The sequence below is a fragment of the Grampus griseus genome (genome assembly GCF_964374135.1).
Source record: "Grampus griseus genome assembly, chromosome: 2".
In the NCBI taxonomy this organism is placed as follows: domain Eukaryota; kingdom Metazoa; phylum Chordata; class Mammalia; order Artiodactyla; family Delphinidae; genus Grampus; species Grampus griseus.
Genome location: NC_139018.1, coordinates 173,335,958 through 173,345,934, shown reverse-complemented (window position 1 = coordinate 173,345,934; position 9,977 = coordinate 173,335,958).

Sequence of the window (9,977 nt, the reverse complement as noted above, 5' to 3'; positions counted from 1 at the left end):
GGTTCGTCCGTTGCCTAGTCACAGAGACGGCAAGTGCGGGAATCAGGACTCAGACTCAGGAGCGTCTGATCCCGGAGTCCAGGCTCCCAGTTCCGGCTTCTGAAAGAATTGAAGCCACGGGTATTCAGAGGGCGGAGTAAGCTGAGTCCTTGGAGACTTTCACCAGCAAACCCACACAGAATCTTGTCTAAAACCTGCGACTGCGCTGTCCCACCAAGTATCTGAGTCGCAGGGAATGAGGGTGTGGTGAGGGTCGCGGCTGTTGGTGAATCGACGGCATCTGCGTGGCCTCTTCTCTTCCCGCTGTGTGTTTTAGGGGTGGGCTGGGGCAGGGTGTGGAGCCTCTTGAAAACTGGGCGGCTGGGGATGGCGGTGCTCCAGGAGGTTTGCTCACCCTTCTCAGGTGAGAGCAGGAGCAATGTCCGGCCCGAAGCCAATTCCCAAGAGAGAAGCAGAGAATGAGGAAGACCAGAAAGAGAGACCCTGAGCAGCAGGGACAGCCGTGAATGGAAGGGTGTTAAGGGAGGACAGCTTTGCCCACAAGGTGAAGCTTGAATGGTCTTGCTTTAACGGTCAGGAGTTAACACCTGGCCGTATTTTGGTCCTCCCCAAGCTGGTCTCTGAAGCACTTTGACCACTTCTCCTTCAGTTACACCCTTGCTTAGCCCGGCCATGAAACATGACATATGTTGCTCTCGACAAGGTCAGCAAAGACTGGATTGGGTACCCCAGACTCTTTGCCCACCTCTTGCCTGCACTCAGTAGTTAGCACTATAGTGTTAGTTTAAACTTGTGGCTTGATATGGTCCAGCAATCCCATTCCTGGGCATATACCTGGAGAAAACTCTAATTTGAAAAGATAATGTCCCCCAATGTTCAAAGCAGCACTATTTACAGTAGCCAAGACATGGAAGCAACTTAAATGTCCATCAACAGATGAATGGATAAAGAAGATGTGGTACATGTATACAATGGAATATTACTCAGCCATAAAAAAAGAGTGAAATAATGCCATTTGCAGCAACATGGAAGGACCTAGAGATGATCATACTAAGTGAAGTGAGTCAGACAAATACCAAATGATATCACTGATATGTGGAATCTAAAATATGATACAAATGACCTTATTTACAAAACAGAAATAGACTCACGGACATAGAAAACAAACTTACAGTTACCAAAGGGGAAAGCGGGGGAGGGATAAATTAGGAGTTTGGGATTAGCAGATACAAACTGCTATATATAAAATAGATAAATAGCAAGGTCATACCACAGGGGAACTATAGTATGTACAGGGAACTATATTCAATATCCTGTAATAAACCATAATGGAAAAGAACATGAAAAGAATCACTTTGCTGTATACCAGAAACTAACACAACATTGTAAATCAACTGTACTTCAATTAGAAAAACCCATGTGGCTTGGATGGCTTTGCTGGTATTTGCAATGTCATCTCCAATTATGGAATGAAATACTTTAAGTTTTTATTGTCAGTGGAGTGGATGGAAGAGCAACACATGGGGAGAGGAGACGGGGATTCCTTCCCAGGTTAGAGACAGTCTAGGTCATGAAGCAGGGGGCAGCCCATTGGTCGAGGCAGGGGTGTTTCAGCAGGCATACACTGTAGGCACAAGAACCACAGGGAACGCTGCAGGCAAACACAGGGATGAAGAACGTCTCCTTCGAGGCCACATCTTGTCTCTGAGCATCAACACAGCCCCAAGCCCCAGAGCCTCTCCCGTGATGTGCGCACACTGAACAGTCTCCTGGCCACAGCTTGTGAGCACCTCCTGCCCCAGGGGAGCGGGAGGGGCCAGAGACTGATGCGGAAAAAGAATGTGATCTGTACTTAACTACAGAGCTGCTGACTGACAGTCCTCATAGAAACCAACCAGAGCCACCCAACGATAGGGAGGCTTAACACGTCAATGTTATTATAAGCCGCTGATCACAGCAGAGAAGAGACAAAAAGAAAACCCGAGACGTAGTCACACTGACAAGTGTTAGTCTCTGGGCTTTGGTGTTGGTGATAGATCTTCTTAGAGTAGATCTATCTCTGGGCAATTGGGCGTTTTGTTCCAGGGAAATTTACTGAGTTTCTTGTTTGCATTAAGTTAGTACGTGGGATGCAAAGTTACCAACAAAGTCTTTGACCCCAAGGAACATACTGTCTAGTCAGGGAGACAAAACACATGCCTACTGTGTAAGGTAGAATTTAAGACTTGGGGCATTTAAGGATTAAGAAGAGAAAAGAATGTAGTCAGGAAAGGCTTCAGGGAAGAGGTGAGGTTTCCACTGAGCCTTGAAGATGAACACGCTTTTAACAGAAAGAGATGGGCGAAGCCAAAGGAGTAGGCTGAGAAGATATGTGGAAGAAGGTAAAGTGAGCAGTTTAGTCTGATTCACAGAAAGAAGGAGAAACCCCGAAAAGGCAGTTGGGGGGCAGGTCACAAAGAGGCTGAAAGCCAAGCAGTGGAATCGGTGCTTTTTTCTGCAGGCTTTCTCAGGGACCCCACAGTCGACCCTCAGTGGGGAGATCGAAGAGGAAGAGAGAAGCAGGGGTTGGGCGGCCCAGTAGGGAAGCCATGGTCAAAGTCTACCTGTGGACCCTGCACTCACCTGGCTCTACTGAGAGGAAGTGATGGATGTGAGGGAACCGTCGCAGAGCCAGTAGGTCTTGCCAACTGACTGGATACGGGCAGCAAGGAGTGAGCCCCAAATCATTCAAATTTGAGAGCTTTTGCAACTGCTGTTGGAATTGACGCCTGGGCAAAAGCATACGTGTGGTAGAAGGCGCTCTCGTGTGGGGGTATTGAGAAGAAGGGAAGAGTTCGGATGGGCTGTAAACCCAGGGGCTGTTTAGGCATCTAATGACAGCCCTCCAAGGCTGGTTCTGGGGAGCAACTCAGAGGTGACCCTGGGGATGGAAGTCCCACCCACACTCCACCACTGTCCCCAGAGAGGAAGCCCCCCAGGTCAGGCCCCTGGACCCCCCCAACTGAAGGGGGGAAGCCAAGACCAGGCTTGTGTAATCACAGCCCCTCAGTGGAGACCCCCGCCTACCTGTCCAGCGTGGGGAGCCCGAGGGCAGTTGGACCACCGTCCCAGCTCCGCCCGATGACCTTGCCTGCTGCCCCCAAAGCACTGGGGACGGAGTCCCACAGAGCACAGGGTCGCATGCTCCCTGCAGGGAGATGCAGACAGAGGGATGGGTTCCAGAGAGAGCCTGGCACCAGAAAAGCCTCACCAAGCTGGGAATCGCTCCTTGAAAGATGACAGTTGAAGGAAGAGAACACAGCGGGGAACGTCCACAGGAAATGAGGAAGGAGGGTTAGGGACAGGCCTGGGGGACACAGCTGGAGAGAAACAGAAGGAAGAACTCAAGGATGCAGGAAAGGAGAGGGGGATGGAGAGAGAGCAGAGCGGGGACAGCCGGCCGAGAAGGGAGAGCCTGTAAGAAAAGTGGGAGCATCAGCTCTTTTTTAAAAAAAATGTTTAAGATTTTTTTTTGATGTGAACCACTTTTTTTTTTTGAGTCTTTTATTGAATTTGTTACAATATTGCTTCTGTTTTGTGTTTTGGTTTTTTGGTCACGAGGCATGTGGGATCTTAGCTCCCCAACCAGGGATCCAACCTGCATCCCCTGCACTGGAAGGCGAAGGCTTCACCACTGGACCGCCAGGGACATCCCGGGAGCGTCGACTTTTGAAAGAATGTGGAGAAATCAAGGGGAAATATGACCCAGAGGGAGGATTTGGGTGACCCCAAGGTCTCCTGCAAGGGAACAGCTTCCAGGAAGCGGGAAGGGAGATGGGCTTTAGAAGATTTGGGAAGCGAGCCGGTGAGGAGGCAGTACGTGCAGTAAGTCCGGGTGGAGCCAGCACACCAAGTGGTTGCAGCTGACAGACAGACAGCACCCGTGTGGAGACGGTCTTGCGGGCCTGTTAGCCGGGTGCTGAGGGACAGGAGCCCCTCGGAGGAGACCTGAGGGTTCAGGATGGAGGGGACACTCCCGCCGGGTCCCGAGAGGGGACAGCACGTGACCGTGGCCAGATTCTGCCTCATGCGAGGCGCAGGCGGGAGGGATGGGACTGGGCGGTGTCTGGGGAGGAGGGGGGAGGCCCACTGTGGTTTGAGTTTCCCCCCAAACAGGCCCTGAGACGAGGATCCGGGTGCAGTGACCGGCCGGAGGGCCGCTGTGGGCAACGTGGCCGCCCTACTGCTGGGGACGCTGCAGAGGCTGTGGACCACGCCTGAGAACTGACCTCCCGCCCCCAGGGCTGGGGGAGGTGGTGTGTTTATCCGCCATCTCCCCCCCCCCCCCCCCCCCCCCCGCCATGCGCTGAGGGTCGCTGCTGGGCTTAACTCTGAGGCAAGGCTCGCAGGGAAGCCCTGTCTAGGGAACTTGTGTGTAAGGGACCCCTGGGGTTTGCGGATTGTGTGCGCGCGTGTGTGCGCGTGTGTGCGCGTGAGTGTGAGATGGGGAGGTCCCGCCAGGGTCGGGAAAGGGAATCTGAGAGCCTGGTGTTGGGCACACCCGTGGGCCGGAGGGAAGCACAGAGCTCGGCACAGATGCGGCCCTGGGGGAACCTGCCGGGCTGGTCTGCGGGGATGGTCCCCACGTGCCCAGGGAACCAGCCTGAAAATGTACCGGGTGGTGAGAAGGGAGCGAGGGACGCGGGGAAACAGGCAGATTATCCATCACGATCAGATTTCATTTCCGGCTTCCTGGAAGGCACCTGATTTGGGGGGAAATTGGGATCGAGGAAGTTTCTGTTTTATTTATTTTATTATTATTTGGGGGGGGGTTACTTTTTTTTGAAGAGTAGTGTCACGTTCACAGCCAAACGGAGAGGAAGGTGCAGAGATTTCCCACGTGCCACCTGCGCCACAACCAACGTCACTCACCTGCAGGCACATTTTTTTTTTACTAAGGATGAACCTACACTGAACATCACCGTCACCCAAAGTCCATAGTTTCCATTAGGGTTCACGCTTGGTGTTGTACACTCTGTGGGCTTGGACAAATGTATAATGACACGTACCCACCATTATAGCATCACATAGAGCATTTTCACTGCCCTCAGAATCCCCTGTGCCGCACCGATTCATCCCTGCCCCACCAAACCCTGGCAACCACTGGACTTTCTACTGTTGCCATAGTTTCTTCTCTCCCAGGAACATCATATAGTTGGAATCATATAGGATAGAGCCTTTTCCGACTGGCTTCTTTCACTTAATAATATGAATTTAAGGTTCCTGAGGGGAGATCTTTTTCACTTTGAAATACTGAAAAGAGGAACCTGTGGGAATTTCCTGGCCATCCAGTGATTAGGACTCTACCCTCTCATGGCCAAGGGCCTGGCTTCCATCCCTGGTCGGGGAACTAAAATCCCACAAGCCGTGTGCGTGGCCAAAAAACAGAGGAACCTAAGAAAAGCTAGGATCCACAGTCATATTGCTTCTGGTCAATGAAGACCTCAGAGTGTATCATCGAGTATTTACCCGTGAGACTTGGGAAGCAGACGACCAAACATCATGATGTAAAGAGCCTGCCTGGCTCAGCATCACACGTGGTTTGCCTTTAAGGTTCCAGCGGCGTTCCCTGCATCAAGAATACCTTCCCGGGCTTCCCTCATGGCACAGTGGTTGAGAATCCGCCTGCCAATGCAGGGGACATGGGTTCGAGCCCTGCTCGGAGAAGATCCCACATGCCACGGAGCAACTAAGCCCGCACACCACAACTACTGAGCCTGCACTCTAGAGCCCGCGAGCCACAACTACTGAGCCCATGCGCCACAACTACTGAAGCCCACGAGCCTAGAGCCCGTGCTCCGCAACAAGAGAAGCCACCACAATGAGAAGCCCGCGCACCGCAATGAAGAGTAGCCCCCGCTCGTCGCAACTAGATAAAGCCCACGCACAGCAACGAAAACGCAACGCAGCCAAAAATAAATAAGTTAATTAATTAATTAAATAAGAAAAAAAGAATACCTTCCCAACGTGGGGTGACCCACACCAGCCCGTCAGGGAACTGCAGGACAAGGAACCCAAATGGTTGCTAGGAGAGAAGCCCTTGGTAGGTAGAAAGATGCCAGCTGGAAACTTCACATCCACAGACTCAGCTACTGCTCAGGCAGCCCCTGCAGGGCTGGGGGCAGGGGCACAAGAGGAGTTAGTTCTCCCACTGGGCCACAAGGCCACAGAAATGGTGTTCCGGGGCCCAGCCCAGGAGAGGCCAGCCTCCTCACTACCAATCACTTAATAACCTAACCCTGGGGGGTGGGGGCAGCCACCTGGTTGTACTTGAAGGATTATCTGATTACAAGTAATTCCTATCTAGGTCTGAGTTGAGGCACCTGCTGAAATCCACATGCCATGAGATGAGAATCGCCTACATTTCTCTGAAATCCACCACGTACAGGAGTGCAGTATCTAACATGCTGTTCTACGCTGCTCTATGCGGTACTTTGTAATCCTATCAAAGAAATCTGGTTAATTTAACACGATGTATCGTCTAATTGGGAAAATGCTGTCTCCTTCATTTCATGTGGTTCTTGTCAAGGTGATTCCAGAATCAATATCTTATTTCCCCAGCTCCTGAGGTTAAACTAATTAACTTTATTTTCCTGGATTTTTTTGCTCCTTCTTTCCTTTAATTTGCCCTTTTCAAACACCTTTTTTAAAAATCTATGCTCCAAAAAAACATAGTCAAAGGGATTTAGGATCCTGGCTTCCAGGATGGACGTTTGCCAGGTCCATTACAGTTTTACCCCTAAAGATTCCAAATCCATCAATAAATAATCAAGATGCAGCAGAACCCTCTTACTGTACCAGGGAGAGAGGCCCGGGATAGCAGTTCCATCCTAGCTCTTACCATCCCAGGGGAGGCTGTGTGGATTACAGGGCAGGACATGAAGCTGGAGGCCCAGAGGCAGGAACCACTGATAAGTTGTGGTACCTTGGAGTTAAGTTAACCTCAGGGTTTCATTCTCTACCTGTAAAATGAGAAAACTAGATAAAATCATCTCAAATATCTATGTCTAAAGTAGCTAAATATACAACAGGGAGGTAGGCTGTGATGTAATTTCTGGTTTTGATTTGGAAGGAGAAGGCTACAGTAATAGTGACTTTAGGAAGAAAATTCCCCAGAAATCTGTCCTGAAGAATAAGCACTGTTCCCTCTGATGAAAGCCTCGTCATTTGAGCATCTGCTGGAAATGTGAGTAGGTCAGGGAAGAAATGACTTTCAGCTAAAGGTTTATCAAGAGGAAAACCCACACCTGTCTTGCTTAGGCTCAAGGGAGGAGAGTAAAGGATGCAATCATATATGATGTGGTCTCTACCTCAAGAAGCTTATTTTAGGGGCTTCCCTGGTGGCACAGTGGTTGAGAATCCGCTTGCCGATGCAGGGGACACGGGTTCGAGCCCTGCTCGGGGAAGATCCCACATGCTGCGGAGCAACTAAACCCATGCGCCACAACTACTGAAGCCTGCACGCCTAGAGCCCACTTGCCGCAACTACTGAGCCCGCGTGCTGCAACTACTGAAGCCCGTGTGCTTAGAGCCCGTGATCCGCAACAGGAGAAGCCACCGCAATGAGAAGCCCGCGCACCACAACAAAGAGTAGCCCGCGCTCGTCAGAACTAGAGAAAGCCCGCCCGCAGCAATGACACCCAACGCAGCCAAAAATAAATAAATAAATTTGTATTAAAAAAGAAGCTTATTATAGAACCATCATTCATCATCATCACCAACATCATCAACATCATAGCTACCCTTTGGGAAGTTCTTATGTTCCAGACAATGTTTATATCTGTTAATTCATTTAATTTACATGGTCATGGAAAAAGGTTCTCACATCTGCGAGTCTTTGAACTCCCTAATTCTGTATCCCTCTCTTGCTTTTTCTCTCTTCTACTTACATATAAATTTACAAGAAGTTTCTCTTTTGCTTTTCATCCTCTGCTCGTGAAGACAAGTTACAGCAGTGACATAGTCATAACAAAGAAGACTGGGGGAGACTGGAAGATGTAAAGAAATGAACTGCTTATCGCAATGCTTGGCAAAACTTAGGCCCTTAAAATGTTTTAGTTCCCTTTCTTTTTCTTACAACTGGTTTGGCTGTGTCTGCACTAATCATTCATGCCACGAGATGGCAGACTTTTGGCCTAAAACCTACTCTGACGAATTCGTACCTTAAAAGATTTCTTGGGTTCTCCCTACCTGTAATACATGGTGGCTTTTAATGTGCTGAAGTAATATAAATCTATTTGTTTGTGTCCCAAATAATGGCAAACGTAAATATGTGGGCAGCAAAGAGCTTTTAGGTGGGAAAACTGTCTAAAGCTATGCCCCAGCCAGTACCAGGCATATAACTCTGCACGGGAGGAGTGATCACTGTTTACTGAATGTTAAATGTCTGTTTATCTCACAATGTCTTCAGCATTAACTGGTGACAATGCTTATTTCAGGTTTAAGAGCTAACCGTATTTGCAGGAATATATATATATATATATATATATATATATATATATATTTTTTTTTTTTTTTTAGGAAAATATTCTTTGAAGTAATTATGCTGGGGAGACTGCTGACCTCAGATCACTCAGTTACCCTTCTCCTGATGCAAGAAGGGCCATCAGTAGTTCTTGGAGTCACACTGTGCTTTGGTTAAGGGTAACCTGAAACAGTTACATTTGTAAGCTGAAGCTAAGATGCCTTTGGTGCCCTTAGAACCATGATGGATGCCCTCATATCATGGGGATTTTCCCAGCCTTCTTTGTGGCAGCCCAGTAGTCCCACCTTGTGGGCTATGGAGGGAGAGGCAAGAGGCAGGTTATTTATTTATTTTTTTTGCGGTACGTGGGCCTCTCACTGCTGTGGCCTCTCCCGTTGCAGAGCACAGGCTCCGGACGTGCAGGCTCAGCGGCCGTGGCTCACGGGCCCAGCCGCTCCGTGGCATGTGGGATCTTCCCGGACCGGGGCACGAACCCGTGTCCCCCGCATCGGCAGGCGGACTCTCAACCACTGCGCCACCAGGGAAGCCCCAGAGGCAGGTTCTTTAGCAGGAGGCCTGTTTGCCTGGAAAAAGCCCAATATTCAGAGAGTAACCCTGCCCTTGGTGGGCTTGGGCTAAATCCGGTCATGGTGGATCTGTACTTAGTTCTATAGACAGTTTTAGTGGTGATCTTTTTTTTATTATTAATTTTTATTGGAGTATGGCTGCTTTACACCGTTGTGTTGGCCTCCACTGCACAACAGAATGAATCAGCCAGACACATACCGATATCCCCTTCCGTTTGGACTTCCCTCCCATGTAGGTCACCACAGTGCATTAGGTAGCGTTCCCTGTGCTCTACAGTATGCTCCCATCAGTTGTGTACTTGATACACAGTATCAATAGTGTATAGGTGTCAATCCCAGTCTCCCAATTCCTCCCTCCCACCCCCCTTCCCCCTTGGTCTCCATACGTTTGTTCTCTGCGTCTGTGTCTCTATTTCTTATAGAGAGTTTTAAATGGGCTTCTCAGTGGGGACCAAAAGCCAGAATTGCTGGCTCGTGTCTACCCGCGTCCCCCAGGCCTGACCCAACAATCTTCAGCTCTCTGCAGGAGCATACAGTAGTGCATTGGGATGCTTTAGAGCATCTCGGGGACTCCCCTGGCGGTCTGGTGGTTAAGACTCCACGCTTTCACTGCCGGGGGCCCGGGTGGGATCCCTGGTCAGGAAACTAAGATCCCACAAACCAAGAGATGGGTCCAAGAAAAAAAAAAAAAGATTCTTTAGGTGTTCAACGTGTGATCGCCAGTCTGGAAACGTGGTAGAAATGCACCAGGTCCCACTGAATCAGATACTTTGCAGGTAGGGTACAGCAACCCGTGTTTTTACAAGTCCTCTAGGGAATTCTGATGCCCTGGAAAGTTTGAGAACTGCTGTGTTCCATTTTGAGAATGGAGTTGAACTGTAGCGGAG